The sequence below is a fragment of the Hipposideros armiger genome, unplaced genomic scaffold, assembly GCF_001890085.2.
Source record: "Hipposideros armiger isolate ML-2016 unplaced genomic scaffold, ASM189008v1 scaffold_541, whole genome shotgun sequence".
Taxonomy (NCBI): Eukaryota; Metazoa; Chordata; class Mammalia; order Chiroptera; family Hipposideridae; genus Hipposideros; species Hipposideros armiger.
This window is the reverse complement of record NW_017731891.1, coordinates 352,695-369,380: the sequence shown is the minus strand read 5'-3', so window position 1 is coordinate 369,380 and position 16,686 is coordinate 352,695.

The window sequence follows — 16,686 nt, the reverse complement described above, 5'->3', positions numbered from 1 at the left end:
TCCTCCTCCTCCTTCTCCTCTTCCGTTTCCCCTTAACATTTCTTGTAATACTAGTTTGGTGGTTATGAGCTCCTTTAGCTTTTTCTTGTCTGGGAAGCTCTTTATCTCTCCTTCAATTTTAAATGATAGTCTTCCTGGGTAGAGTAATCTTGGTTGTAGGTCCTTACTTTTCATCACATTGAATATGTCCTGCCCATCCCTTCTGGCCTGCAAAGTTTCTGTTGAAAAATCAACTGACAGTCTTATGGGAACTCCCTTGTAGGTAAAACACTGCCTTTCTCTTGCTGCTTTTAAGACTCTCTCTTTGTCTTTAAGCTTTGGCATTTTAAGTATGATATGCGTTGGTGTGGGCCTCTTTGGGTTCATGTTGTTTGTGACTCTCTGTGCTTCCTGTGCTTGTATGTCTATTTTCTTCACCAGGTTAGGGAAGTTTTGTGTCATTATTTCTTCAAATAGATTTTTAATTCTTTGTTCTTTTTTTTTCTCCTTCTGGTACCCCTATGATGTGAATGTTGGCACACTTGATATTGTCCCAGAAGCCCCTTAAACTATCCTCATTTCTTTGGATTCTTTTTTCTTTTTGTTCTGATTGGCTGTTTTCTGCTATCTTACTTTCCAAATTGCTGATTCTAACTTCTGCTTCATCTAATCTACCATTGATTCCCTCTAATGTATTCTTTATTTCAGTTATTGTATTCTTCATTTCTGACGGGTTCTTTCTTATGTTTTCTATCTCCATTTATATGTTTTCTTTCTCTGTTGAAGTTCTCTCTGAGATCGTTGAGCACCCTTGTAACCATTGTTTTGAACTCTGTGTCTGGTAGATTGGTCAGCTCCATTTTGTTTAGTTCTTTTTCTGAAATTTTGTTCTGCTCTTTCATTTGGGACTTTTTTTTTTTTTGTCTTCCCATTTTGGCTGCCTCCTGTGTTTGTTTCTATGTGTTAGGTTCAGCTGCTATTTCTCCTGGTCTTAGGAGAGTGTCCTTTGTGTCCTCTGCTCACCTGTTCTGGGTGCTGCAGGCATGTCCTTTGTGTGAGTTGTGTGTCCCCTCCTGTTGCAGTTGAGCCTTGGTTTCTGTTTGCATGTCAATGGGAGATATTGACCCTCAGGCTGATCAGTTGTGGAGACTGACCATGAGTATAGTGGAGGAGCTTTTGTGCAGGCATTGACCCTACAGAGCAGGATCCACTTTAGTAGATCTCTAGTGCCTGCCCAGTTGCCCTTTGGATGTGCCATCTGTGGATATGGCCTTGTGGTGCTCTGGCATGGTCCAAAGCAGGTCACTGGGTGTAACAGACCCCAGGTCCTCCTAGGAGGAGCCCCACTGAAGGACAAGTCCAGCCTCTGCCTATACCCTGCCTGGGCCACTTGGTATATGAGCCACAAAGTGATCCTCAGATATCTACCACTCATGCTAAGCATGGAGGTGCCTTGAGAGGCCAAGCCACAAATTGAAGCCAGCAACCATTAATGCCAGGCTCAGGGCAATTTAGCAAGAAGTACACGGCATGTCGAGGCCAGATGCTCCTTGTTTGGGGTTTGTGAAGCTTTGAGAGATTTTTATGAGAGTCCATCATGAGCCAAGACAGGCTGTTTATATGGAAAAGCCACTTGGGTGGGCCCACAAGTTAGGTGGGATGGGGTCTACAGGAATCACCAGAGTGGGGTGAACAGTGTTCGTCACGTTGATGGAGACTCAGATATGGTGGCTGCCTGTGTCTGCATACTGGGAGGAGTGGGGCTCAACAAAGAAACAATGGCTTCTGCTAGCACTTCTGTCTAGGAGAAAGCTGCCCCTCCAGTCCTCATCCTGAAACCAGGCAATTCAGTTCCTCCCATATGTCTCTGGTGCCTTTCAAGTTGCTGGTCCAGTGCTGCATCTCAGAGCAAGCCTGCCAGCCAATATGTCTATGCATGGACCTTTTAAGAGAAATTCCTGGAACTCCAGCAATGCTCTAACTCATTAAGCCACCACCTTTGCTGGTTTTCACAGCCAGAAATTGTGGGAACATCTCTTCCCAACACTGGAACCCTGAGCTCAGAAGCCTGGTATGAGGCTGGGACCCCTGGCTCCTCATGGGGGATCTCTGCAGCCAAGATATCCCTTTTGATTTTTAACTGCCAACATGGGCTTGGAACCAGCCCATTCTATGCCTCATCCCTTCTATGAGTCTCAAAATTTCTTCTTCTGTATCTCCTTAGTTGCAGGACTTCTGTTGAAATAGAATTCAAGTGGAATTGTTCTGTAGTTGAGATGTAATTTTGATGTGGTCATGAGAGGATGCAAGCACATTATTTACCTACTCTGCTGTCTTGAACAGAGACCACATCATATGTAAATTTAATGATGAAAGAAATGTTTTCCTTCTGGGAAATCCCTGAGAACCTCTAGCGGCCTCCTTGCAAGGTCACATGGCCACAGGGAGCCTGCCTTGAGGATATGGTCTGGGATGGTTTCCCCTGCCTTCCCTAGGACCTTCCTTCAATCATTTGGTGTGTTCTGAGGACAACACAAAAGCGTGCCTTTGGTTGTAGTAGTGTGAACACATTTGCCACATTTTCCTACACCCTAAGGAATCAAAATTGGAAATAGTCATGTGAACATTGACTATAATTTTTGTTTTTTCTTTAAAATAAAGTGGGGTTTTTTTCCAGAAATACCATCTTTAAGGTCACTGGTTCTCTTGCATGGTGACATCAGTGATTCTGAACCTAGCTGCATTTCAAATTTACCTGGGATGGAAGGGGGATTTAAAATAGTTTTGCTTAGACCCAACTTCCAGAGGTTCAGATTTGGTAGATTTGAGGTGGGACCCAATACATGTATTTTGGAAGCAGCTTTGCCTGGTTGAAAACAATGGTAAAAATGATGACCCTGTAGAGATAACTAGAGTAGAGAGTTCATAGAGAGCACAAATAAGTCAACTTTGTAAAAACCCAGCTTTCATTGATGATCTATGTGGACTCATCCTTACGGTGTGAGTTGATTCTACATGATATAATCTTCAATTGAAAAGTTGATGTAAAACAGAACTTGAAACATTTTTATAAGACAAAAAAAAAAACCTCCTAATGCTTTCATTCTAACACAACTGTTTTCATCTTTCCATTTTATCTTATTGTCTTCCACATGCTCATCTTTTTTACATATATATATATATATATATATATATATATATATATATATATAATCCCAAAGTGAATGCCATTTAAAAAATACTGCCTTTTAATTTCAGGTTTATCAAAAATATATTTGACATTTCTGCAGTCTTCATGATTTTGGCTTTTAATGATCACATAATATGACATATTTTTTATGTACTATGCTCTTCTCAATGATTTTCCTGTTGTAGAAACTTAGGTTACTTCCAGATTTGGACTCTTACAGATAGTCTTGTAAAAAAAATCTTTGTGCATATAGATTTTTGCTTCTGTGGGGTTAGTTCCTTTGGATAAGTTCCCAGGAGTAAGATTTCTAGGTCAAAGTGACAGAACATCTATTCACTCTTGCTACATATTGCAAAGAATGCAATTTTAAAATGTTATACATGCATGTTTATGCATAGAAAATGGGTCTTATTATAGTAGTATCAGTCTCCCAAGTGCTGGATGGGACTGAGTTCACTCCAATGTACAGAATCTTAGTGACTTCTCTATTTGAAGGTAAATACAGGCAGATACAACTTCCAACAAATTTTAGTCAGTTGTTGCATGTACAAATCAATGGAAATGATATCATGGAACTTTTGAGGGATTCTCACAACTGTTTCATCTCAATCAAACAAGACTGTACATTTACAGATTCATTTGAATGATTATTCTCCACAGTAAAGATCAATGTATTTCTCATGGTTATTTTAAGCAAAGAGAAATAATAGCTTGCTTTTGTGTCATTTGGAATCCAAAACCAAATCACATTCCTTGCTCATACTGGGCTGTCAGATATTTGTTGAATAAATAAAAGTATAATTGTTCTGTTCTTTGCCTATTCTTAATATTTAATACTTAACATTAATGAAGTTAATAAAAAGATTCAAGATCTTTAGCTTTACAAATCAAATTAAAAAGAATTATAAAAATATCACTTTTAAGAATAAAAATCCCAATACTATTGTCCATGATCAATTTGCTACTCCTCATTGCTTAATTTAGCAATTCAAATATATAATAGTTAATACAATATCAATGTCAGCTTGCTAATTGCCAATTGTTAAAAAATTTGGAGGACATTTTTTAATGCCCCCAAACTTACATCTGTTTCCACAGCTCTCTGTGTTTTATATTATTGACATTATTTTCATTGGCATAATTTTCTCAGAGCTTGGACTGCAAGTTGATGATGAAAAGAGACTTGTACTAGGCATCAGCTGTCATTTTTTTGGAAGTTTTGATTATTTTAGTCTTTTGGATTAAAGTAATGAAAATTATATAATCTATTTCAAGCTTTTTTACTTCTTAAAATGTGCATATTTTTAAAACCACCTGCCTAAAATCTCACACTCTGGGATAAATGAATGTTTGTTTATAAAGAAAAATTTGGTGGTAAAGGTATTGGCCTACATTTTTTAGAAGAAAAAGAAGTTTTAGATTGAAAAGGCAGATTGTATGGAGCAGGGACAAGGCACTGGGAGGCCAGGTCCTAACGGTCTTCACTTTTCATGGCTGGCTCTGCTAGCCTCTCTGGATCCATGCATTTACTTTTCCTGCTCCATGCTCCCCTGATGTAATACTCAACTCTTCTGCATTTTATTACTGTGCCATGCTTTTGCAAAATATTCTGCTTTTGCACATGCTGTTCCTTCTACTTGGAATGCCCTTCACTATCTTCAGTGTTTGGAAGATTTCTGATTATCCTTCACAACTAAGTTCAAGTGTCACTTCCACAGTTAACTCTTCCCTAATAGCCAGCAACCTTTGCCCTTATCTTAGCTACTCCTACACCAAAGCAAACAAATACACAAACCTGGCCTGGTCACAGAAGAAAACCCACTCATTTCTTTGTCTAAGAGTACTTGTAAGACACATTTATTCACTCATTCAAATGTTTTATTGAATGCCTACTAGTTGCTGGGAAAGCAGTGGTGAATAACACAGACAAACCTTCATAGAGCTTTTGGCCTACTGGGGATAAACAGGCAATGAGTGAAATAAGAAAATTATCTATGTAGTATGTTTAAAGTAATAAGTGCTTATGGAGAAAAAAGAGCAGGAAGGGTAATAGGAAGTGCCAGGGGAGAGGGTGTGACTGTGTGGGTGGGGAGATGCTTACAAATAGGATAATCCAGAAAGACCTCAGTGAGAAGGGGACATGTGAGCAAAGACTTGAAAGAGGTGAAGGATAATGGGGATATCTGATGAAGAGAGCTCCAAGTAGAGGGAATAGCAAGTGCAAAGGCCCTGAAGTAGGAACTTGCCAATAATATTTGAGGAATAGCAAGGAAGACCATGTGGATGGAACAGAGTAAGTGGAAAGAATAGTGGTAGAGACTAGATCAGAAAGTTAACAGAGTGGGCTCAGATTTTATGGGGTTTTAAAGGCCATTGTGAAGACTTCAGCTTTTATTAGGAGTGAGATGGGAAGCCATTGGAAGATCTGATCAGAGAACTGACTTGATTTGAGTTACAACTTTAAAGTTTCCTCTGGTTTATAGAATATGGACTACTGAGGGAAAAGGCAATAATCCAGACCAGAGAAGGTAGACCAGGATTGCAGCAGGGGAGGTGGTATGAAGTGGTCCGATTCTAGATATATGTTGAGCCAGTAAGATTTCATGGTGAATTAAATGAGAGAAAGACACAAGTCAAAGATGACTCCAAGGATTTTTACTTGAGGAACTGGAAAGATGAAGCTGCTAATGAATTGAGATGATGATGGTTGTGGAAGAAATAGATTTGAAGGGGAAGATTAGGAATTTGGTTTTGGACATGTTGAGTTTGAGAACCTAATTAACCTTTAAAAGAGAAATGTCAGACTGTCAATTGGATGTTTGTGTCTGAAATTTGAGAGAGACATCTGCTGGAGATAAAAATTTTGGAGTCATCAGCATACAATTGATATTTAAAGCTATGACACTGAATGAGATCATGAAAGGAGTGGTTGTAGAAAGATAATACAAGAAGTCCAAACCTAAGCCTCAGGGTAACTCCAAGTTAAGCATACTGGTCTGTTATAACATGTTCACATTTTACTGTAATTGTTTATGCTTGTATTACCTTTCCATTATATTATGATCTCCTTGATGGAAAAGACTGAATCTTATGAGGCATAATTTACCTACTATAACACACACTTGTTTTTTAAGTATACAATTCAATGAATTTTAGTTCTTACTCATTTTGTATTTTCAGTGACAGGTATATGATAAGCACTTAATAAATATTTTTAGAATAAATGTTGAAATTTTAAGTGAATTAATAAATGAGTGAATGCATGTGATCTTAGATCAGCCCTTTACATGTCTGGATATCACTTCTTTGTGTACAAAATGAGTGTGGTGAATAAAGTATTTTTAATTTTCTTTCAACTTTGGTATTTAAATGTTCCAAATATTTGTTTAGAGACAGTGAATAAACCTCAATGATCTTCTCAGGTTTCACCATCACTATTTTTTATAATGGTATAAGGCAGGAAATTTTTAGCCCAGTAAGAATTGTTTTTGACTTTGTTGAGTCAGGTTATAACTATTATAACTAAGAACATTGTTTGAAATTGAATATCTCACCACCTATCAGGCATAATAGATAAAAAACTTGGGATCTAGTATTATTTTGTCTATAACACACACACACACACACACACACACACACACACAATCACTAGCATAAAAATGGGTGAAATGTTAAGTGGAACCATATTGTTACAGTGTTCCTGTATTTCAACATTAGAGATAATGCAACATGAACTCTAAGTATATTGTGATAAGTTAAAGATTATAATCCCTGGGGCAATCACTAAAGAATATCAAGAGATGTAGCTACAAAGTGAATGCAAAAATTAAAGTAGAATGCTACAAATAATGGATGAACACAAGAGAAAATAAGAAAGGAGGAACAGAGGGCTGGTTGAGTGGTGCATTGGTTCCGAGTTGGCTTGGAACCCCAGTTCTGAGCAGCAGGGCCCCGGTTCAGATCCCACATTAGGGCCAGTGATGCTGTGCCCTCTACAGTTAAGATGGTGAACAACAGCTCGACCTCGAGCTGGGCTGCCAAGAGTCGCTGGCAACAGCGTAGGCTGCAGTGGGGCTGGCTGGCAGCAGGCATGAGCCGCTGTGAGCTGCTGTGAGCAACTGTCCAATGGCAGACAAGTGACTGCCTCACCCAGGAAGAGCACAATGATAATACCAACATAGGCCAGTGAAGCGACGTCCTCCACAACGAGACTGAAGAACAAAAGGACAGCAGCTTGTCTGTTCCTCTCCCCCAATTCCCCAATAAAATCTTTAAAAAAAAAAGAAAGAAAGGAGGAACAGAGGGGGGAAAAACAGATGAGACAAATAGAAAGCAAATACCAGAATGGTAGACCAAAATCCAATCAGATCAACAATTACATTAAATTTAAATTGACTAAGCATGCAATCAAAAAGCAGAGATTGTCAGACTGTCAGGCTGTATAAAAAAGCAAGACTGAATTACTTGTTGTCTGCAAGAGACACACTTTAAATACAGAGACATAAATAGGGTAAAAATAAAAGTGATATATCTTTTTTTGATATATCTAGTAAATTATATATCTAGTAAATTATAAGCATAAGAAAGCTAAATTACATTAATAATAGATAAAATAGAAGTCAAGAAAATTTAATAAGAAGCAGAGAGAGACATTTCATAATGGTATATTATACTCATATATTGTTGTGATACATAATAATTATACAGGTAGAGCTTCAAAATACATGAAGCCAAAACTGATAGACTAAAGGGAGAAATCGATAAATCCATAAACATAGCTGGAGATTTTTATATACTCCTCTTAGTAATTAATAGAAAAAACAGCCAAAAAAATCAGTTAGGATATAGAAAATCTAAGCAAAATTATCAACCACAATAACCTGATAGAGATTTATAGAGTAATACACTCAACTTCAGACTACATATTCTTTTCAGCATATGGAATGTTCATTGAGACAGACCATGTCCTGGGCCATAAAATAAGTCTCAAAAGACTGAAATCTTACAGAGTATGTTCTCTGATCACACTGGAGTTCTCTGATCACAAAAGAGAAATAACAACAATAAGATAAATAGAAAAGCACCAAATACTTTGACATTAAACAGTACATATCTGAGTAACTCTTAGATCAAAGAAGAAATTCTCTAGGGGAATTAGAAAGTATTTTGAAGTGAATGATAATGGAAACACATCATATCAAAATTTGTTTTATTAAAGCAAATTAGATTTGCTTAGATTAGATTAAAATTTTTAGCATTAAATGTTTATATTAGAAAAGGAGAAAAGGTCTAAAATCAATTATTATTAAGAAATCAGAAAAAGCGTAGAAAACTAAACTCAAAGTAAGCAATTAGAAAGAAATAGAAAAGGTAAGAGCAGAAATAAGTGAAACAGAGGACAGATAAAAACAGAGAATATTAATAAAAAGAAAAGTTGGTTCTTTGGAAAGATCAATGAACAAAAAGAGAAGGTACAAATTAACAATGTCGGTAATAAAAGAAGAAACATAACTATAAAGTCTACAAGCGTTAAAGAGTAATAAGGATATATTATAAATTGGACTTAGATGAAATAGACAATTTTTTTGAAAGATACAATTCACCAAATTGTCATTGAAGAAATAGAAAATCCAAATAGTCTTATACCTACTAAAGAACTTTAATTAGTAATTTAAAACCTTGTCGCAAAGAACAAAAAAAACAAAACCTCCAGGCCCAGATGACTTCGATGGTAGAATCTATCAGACATTTAAGGAAGAAATAATATAAATCCCTCAAAAACTATTTCAGTAAACACAGGAGGAAAGAATAATTTCCAACTCATTGTATGAAGCCAGTATTAACCTGACACCAAAATTAAGCATAGATGTTACAAGAAGGGAAATTACAGACCAATATTCTTCATAAGCATGGATGCAAAAATCCCAAACAAAATTTTGGCAAATCAAATTCAGCAAAATATAAAAAGGATAATACATCAAGAACAAGTGAAGGCTTACTGCAGGAATACAAAGTTGGTTAACATTTGAACATTGGTCAATGTAACTCGCCATATTGAGAGTGAATTTTGATAAAATCTGTCAATAAACTTGAAATATAAGGTAACTTTTTCAATTCAATAAAAGACATCTATAAAACAAAACAAACAAATCTTAGGAATAAGATCATCCTTTATGTTGAAAGACTGAATTAATGTTTTCTTCCTAGGGTTGGCAATACGGCAATCTTGTTCATTCTCACCATTTCTATTCAACATTGTATTAGAAATCCTGACAGGACAATAAGTGGTGAGGGGGGGAGAAAAGAAAGAGAAAGTGAAGGCATACAAATAAAAAATGAGGAAGTAAAGCTGGTTTTATTCATTCATGAAATTATTATATTCATAGAAAATCCTGAAAACCAGAAATAACTTACTAGAACTCATAAGTGCTCGATATAAGAAAAGAATATACAAAAATAAATTGTATTTCTATGTAACGAAAAGAATAATTAGAAAATCGTGTTAAACTTCTATTTATAACATAAAAAAATGTGTACAAAATACTACTGAGAGAATTTAAACGCCTAAATAAATAATGAAATACGCCATGTTAGTAGATTAGAAGACTATATTGTTATAATGTCAATTCTCGCCAAATTGATCTATAGATGCCACGCAATTCCAATAAAAATTCCAACAGGCTTTTTTTTTTTTTAAATTGACAAGCTGATTATAAAAGGACCAAGAATAGCCAAAATAATTTTGTAAAAGAAAAAGTTGGGTAAAAAAAAAAGAAAGAAAAAAAGTTGGAGAAATTACTTGATTTAAAGTCTTAGTGTAAAGCTACAGTAATCATGACTGTGTTGTTTTTCATAACATGACATGTAGACCAACAGAATAGAATAGAGTACAGAAACAGGGATCTGCATTTGTGATCAACTGATGTTTGACAATGGTACAAAGGTAATTCAATGGGAAAGTATAGTCTTTTCAAAAAATGGTGCTGGCACAACTAGAAATCTATATGGAAAATAATGAACCTCAACTCTCACCTCAAGCCATACACAAAAATAAACCAAAATGGGTCATAAGTATAAATACAAAAGCTGAAACAATAAAGCTTCTGGAAAAAAATAAATAGGAGAAAATCTTTGTGACATTGGGGTACATTTAAAAAATTACATTTGGGGGGCTGTCCGAGTGGCGCGATGGTTAAGAACTGGCTTGGGATGCCAGAGGGCCCCGGTTCGGATCCCACATATGAGGGCCAGTGACACTGCCCTCTACAGCTAAGATGCTAAACAACAGCTCAACCTGGAGCTGGGCTGCCGCGAGTCGCCGGCGACGGCATAGGCTGCAGCCCCTGCTGTAGTGGGTTGCCATGGGCTACCATATGTAGCCAGCAGCCAGCATGAGCGGCCAGCAGCCGCAGTGAGTGGCCGTCCAGAGGCTGGCGACTGATCTGCCTCACCCAGGAAGAGCGCAATGATGGTGCCAGCTTGGGCCAGTGAAGCAACATCCTCCACAACTAGACTGAAGAACAAAACAACAGCAGCTTGTCTGTTCCTCTTCCCCCGATTCCCCAGCGCTGTTCCCCTCCCCCAATTTCCCAATAAAATCTTTTTTTAAAAAAAGACATTTTTGATAGAATATATAATACAGCCCATCAAAGAAAATAATCATAAATCAAACTTCATTAAAATAAAAAGAATTGGCTCTTCTAATGACATCTTTAATAATGTAAAAATGTAAGCCACAGATGGGAAGAATATATTTGTAACATATATATCTGACAAAGGACTTATATTCAGAATATATAAATGACTTTTACAACTTAAAAGGACAAACATAACTCAATTAAAAATAGAGAAAAGATTTGACTAGACACCTCACAAAATGACATATAAGGAATGGCCAATAATTTCATGAAAATTCATTAGAGAAACAAAATAGTCATCAGGGAAATGCAAATTAAAATTACAATAAATACAACTTCACACTCACTAGAAAGACTAAAATTTAAAAGAATAATGTGCTAGTTAAATGTGTGTGCCATTTTGACTTGTTCATGAGATGCCCAGGTACTTGGTTTAACATTTCTGACTATGTCTGTAAGGATGTTTCCAGAAGAGATTAGTATTTGAATGGACTCTGTAAATTGCCCTCCCCAATGTGGGTGGGCATTGTCCAATCTATTGAGTGTCTGAATAGAACAAAAGATGGAGGAAGGAGAAATTCCCATCTTTTTTCTGTCTCTCTGTTTGAGCTGGGACATGTCATCTCTTGTTCTACGGCCCTGGATTGGAATTTACATTATTGGCTCCCTTGGTTCTCAGACCTCAGGACTTGCACTCCGGCTTGCAGACCATGGGACTTCTCAGCCAGCATAATCACATGGACCAATTCCTCATTATAAATCTCCTTTTATATCCTATTTTTTCTGTTTCTCTGAAGAACACTGACTCATACAACTGACCCCAATGTTGGGTGCAGACGTGAAGCAACTGGTAATTTTTCATAAATTGAAATACAGAGGGTGCCAAAAAAATGTATACACATTTTAAGAAAGTAAAAAACTGTATTAAAATTGTAATAATAGGGGCCGGCCGAGTGGCTCAGTTGGTTGAGTTAGCTTAAGAGGGCGAGCTCTGAGCAACAAACAGGGCTGCCGGTTCAGTTCCCACATGGGCCAGTGACACTGCGTCCAAGCCGAGCTACTGCTGAGCTGCCACCAGGTGGCAGGATGGTTCAGCTGATGAGAGCACGTGCTCCTAACAAGACTGCCTGTTGAATGGTGGGTTACGCCCGCCTGCAACTAAGACTGAACTCAGCTCCTTAAGCTGAGCTGCCATCCAGATGGCTCAGTGGTTATGGTGTATACTCTTAACAACAAGGCTGCTGGATCAACTCCCACATGGGATGGTGGCTATGCCCACCCGCAGCTAAGATTGAACACAGCACCTTGAGCTTAGAGGCCATGAGCTGCCAATGGACAGCCAGATGGCAACTGGCACCTTCCACAACGAAGATTGAAGAAAAACAACTTGGCTCGTCCCTTTCCCCAATTCTCCAACACTGTTCCCCTCCTCCAGTTCCCCAATTAAAAAAATGAAATAAAATAAAATAAAATAGTAATAATATATACCGATAACAAAAGACAAATGCAAGTAATGTGTATACATTTTTTTTGCACCCCTGGTGTATACCTATCCTATGACCCATCAAAACTACTCATAAGTACTTACCCAAGGTGAAAGAAAAAAAAATTATATATGTGTGTGTGTGTGTGTGTGTGTGTGTGTGTGTGTGTGTATATATATATATATATTTTTTTTTCACAAAAGCCATATACAAGGATGTTCATAGCAGTTTTATTCTTAATAGTCAAAATCTGGAAATAACCCAAATGTCTGTCAGCAGAAGAATGGATAAATTTTGGGATTATATATTTATAATGAAATACTACTCAATAATAAAAAGAACACTCTTCTAATACATGCAAAAATGTGGATGTATCTCAAAAACATTATGTTGAGTAAAAGAAGCCAGATACAAAATAAATACATACTATATGATTCAATTTTTATGAAAATCTAGAAAAATAATCTATAGTGAAAGAATGTAGATAGTGGTTGCCTGGGGATGGAGAGGGGAGGGGTGCAAGTGGGGTGTGGCAGCTAGGGTCTAGCTAGTGTTATGTCACTAACTAGCTGTGTTAGCTTAAGCAGCTTACTCCACCTCCCTGGTCCATTGTTTCTTCAAATGTAATAGATAGTTAAATAAACCCAGCTCACATGTACTAGCTGATTTTTAAGGTCCCTGCCAGCACTGGGTTCTTGATTTCTTCTGCAATCGGGCCCACGGAAGAGTAAAGGAAATGAGTTTGTTAGTAATGTTTACACTGAATTTGTAAAAGTTAGCTCAATTGCTATGAAGGGAATAATTATCTAGCATATTTTTTCTTGCCAAGGAAATTATGAATTAACAGTAAAATAGGCCAGAAAACTTAAGAAAGTTTTTAATGCAAGAGACCTGTGACTTGGATAGGAAACACTGAGTAAAGGGTGTGGCAAATAGCAGAAGGAAATAAAAGTAAACTAAGAAAAAGAAACACGACATCCAATGAAATGAGGGCTCTTATAACCATCCAAATTACTTTCCTGATACAAATTAGGTAACTGTAAAAGTTATATCCATTTATTTTTCTAGTGAGGTGTTGTTCAGAAGCTATTATCTACTATTTGTCACAGTCAAACAAATAGACCCCAAAATGCATTTAATAAGGACATTTCACTAGGCCCTTCTCTTAAGAAACACACTGCCTGTTTCACAACAATCCCATGAGGGAGGCACTGTGCTAGCACTTATCCCATTTTATAGATGAGGAAACTGAGCCACATTCCATTTTATTACCTTTCTAAAAAACAAGACATTCTGAATTTGGAAGCACAGCTGGCCTCATGGCTTTGGGATAAGGGATCTCGGACTGATAACTAACTTGCTCAGTTGTGATGAGGATTAAATTTAATAATGTCTATAAACCCCCTGGCACATACTCAGTTCTCTGTAATGGGTAGTTATTACTTGACGGAACAAATAATTGTAGTAAAGTGTCTTGGAAAATACAAGATTAGGAAGATACTGGTGGCAAGACAATCAAGGTAAAGGAAACAACTTCAACCAAGTTAATCGTGTGACAGTGGAGGGCATATGCTGGGAATGTGAAATAAGTGGGTGGCATTAGGTTTGAGGATTGTCAAGATGAGGCCAGAAAGTTTGGTTGGGGCTGCAAATTGTGGACAGCTTGGATTGTTTACACGAAACAGCAGGATGTGTTTCATGTGACTTTCACACACAAAAGTTTTGGTGTGTGTTGTTTGATAAGATCTTATTAGTGTTTTAGGAAAAGAACTCTAGTGACAGTATAGAGCATGAGATACAGGGACTAGTCAGGACATTCTTGCAAGGTTTGAGTTGAGATTTAATGAAGGTCAGACATGGGGCTGCAGAAAAAATGGAGCATTCGGAATACAGTGGTACACTCAACCAGAATCTTGGGTGGGAGAGAGTGAGAGGGAGGTGCTGGAGCTGAAATGTTTCTGAGATTTCAAGCATAAGTCACATCTAACCAAGTTTGACTTGTGATTAGTGTTTCAATTCAGGGTGGGTTCAATTCAGGGTGCATGCGTCTGAGATGTTTACAGAACATCCAGTTGGAAATATGGGCTTGGGGCTTGGGAGATGAATCAATTGGAGGCAGATGGAGAGTCATCCCCTTAAAGATCATAGTTGAAACTGCCCAAGTAGATGAGATCATTGAGGAAGAACATGTTGCAAGAGACAAATATCAACATTATCACCATTACAAGGATCTTCCTATGTGCTTGGGAGATCTTGGCTGATAGGGGAAAGAGCATTAAACTAAATTAAAATATCTGAGTGTTAAGTCCTGCCTGTACTGTTGCATTTATACTCTCATTAATCTTCTCAAGACTATTTGAGATAGAAAAAATGAAGGGAGGAGGGGCAAATCCTTGTTAAGGTTCATATTTTCAAGGTTTAGGCAGAAGAGGAACTGGAAAAGGGAAGAAAGACCAAGCTTTTTGAAAGTTACATTAAACCTCCAACAGCCAACTTATCATCATCCGATAGAGATCTTGCCTCCGATATTCTCAGACCCTAGATAAGGATTAGGATGCACATATCAGAAGATGTGCAGTAACTTAAGTTGACGTTAGGGAAGTGCCAATGCATGGGGCAAGAAACGCTGTTTAATTGTGGATTGGGCTGGATTGAGCTGGTCCAGGAAGGCTCTAAAAGGAGAAGACGTGTGCTGGGTCTTAAAAGACCACAAAGCTTAGAGGAGTAGAGAAGGGAGCAGGAAGACAAGGGGGTCCCTGTCCTTAAATATCAAGTGTTTTCTCTTAGCTCATATTTACAACTGAGGTATACCAGAAAGTCTCCTACAAACTCATAATATTTACAGCCTGTCTCCATTTTAACTCTAAATTTTCCACTTACTCCAAATGCTACTGGAGCATATTTATCTGTTCATCAGGTTTGGTAAAACAGTGACATTTGATCTTCCCTTTAAACATCAGCACACTTCAGCTTTTCTTTTGGTTTCCTATTTACTTTAGTTCCAATATTTATTTATATACCTGTGATTTTTTATGTTAATTCTCTTAATGTCAAATAGTGTGGCTTTCTGCACTATTGACATTATGCCTAGAGATTTTTAAAGAATAATTAATTCCCATTCACTTAAATATTAATGGCCCTGCCCCACAACTCAGGAGGGACCCTGGAGCAAGGTCATGTCCCAGAATGTAGTAGACATTTGCTGCCTTAGCTTCCCAGCACTCATTCACCCTCCTGTGCTTAAGAGCACTCTGAATTTCCTGTTGGCAATTACTCACTCCTTATTGTGACAGTCCCAATGAGAGAAGTCAAGGAACCCTGCCTTCTTCTTGCCAACAGTAGTCATTGACCAAACTTGGCCAATCATTTTTTATTCTAAGATAGTACATCTTGAGCAAAGGAGCTCAAGGACTAAAAGAAATGGAAGAGGATTCATTTCAACAGTGATGTACTGAGGAGACCATTGATTACTTCCCCCCACCTGAATAATCCAGAGATACCCTGGTTCTAACCTTTGTGAGTCTTGTTCTTCAGGTCCTTTTTGATTCTCCAAGTTCTTTCATGTCTCTCTAGAAAATTCTCTCTGATCTTAGATTCAATTTCTAGTGTTAACAAAATTTAAAAATAAAAGCAGACAGACAAAAAATTCTCACTGACTTACTAGAAAATTCAATGTTTTCGATCGTTGGCCGAAGTTACCTCCATAGATGTGAGAAATCAGGAGTGATAGGATGGGTAGGGAAGTATAATTAAGAGATATTGTGACAAATGATACTTTGTGTTTTTCTCTTCCAGTAAATTGAATCACTGTCCACATAGTTGCTCACAGAAGAAACCAGAAAAATCATGCTTGATAGGCAGCCATGCTATGCTGGGTACACTCTCTGCTCTCTGTCACCTGCTGTCTCCCATGGGGTGGTTTGAATAGAACAAGTCAAGAGCCTCCTGTGCTCTCTGGCTTCCTGGTTGAGTTTGGACCTCCTTCTATTGGGTTGTCAGGAAAATCATGACATATTTTTCTATGTTTTTCAATACAAAAATGAGTCATGACTTTCCCAACGACCCAATATTTAGAGAGATTGTTTCAGGCTGGCTATGTTCAGCAGTGTGCATATAAAGGGAAGGAAGGAAGGAAGGAAGAAAGAAAAAAAGGAAGGAAAGAAGGAAGGAAGGAAGAAAGGAAGAAAAAAAAGTTCTGATTTGCAATATTTGCTGATTTCTGTGGTATAATATTGCCAAATGACTTGTGTAGCTACAAGGTGACATCACTGAATGCAGAGTTGAGAAAAGATGCTAACAATCAGTTCTTGAATGTCCTTGTGTATCACTGGATGTGTTTTTCTCTCAAGGTGGGCCTGCTCTCCATGATTCTATCTCCTTCGGGGTTCTAGTAACC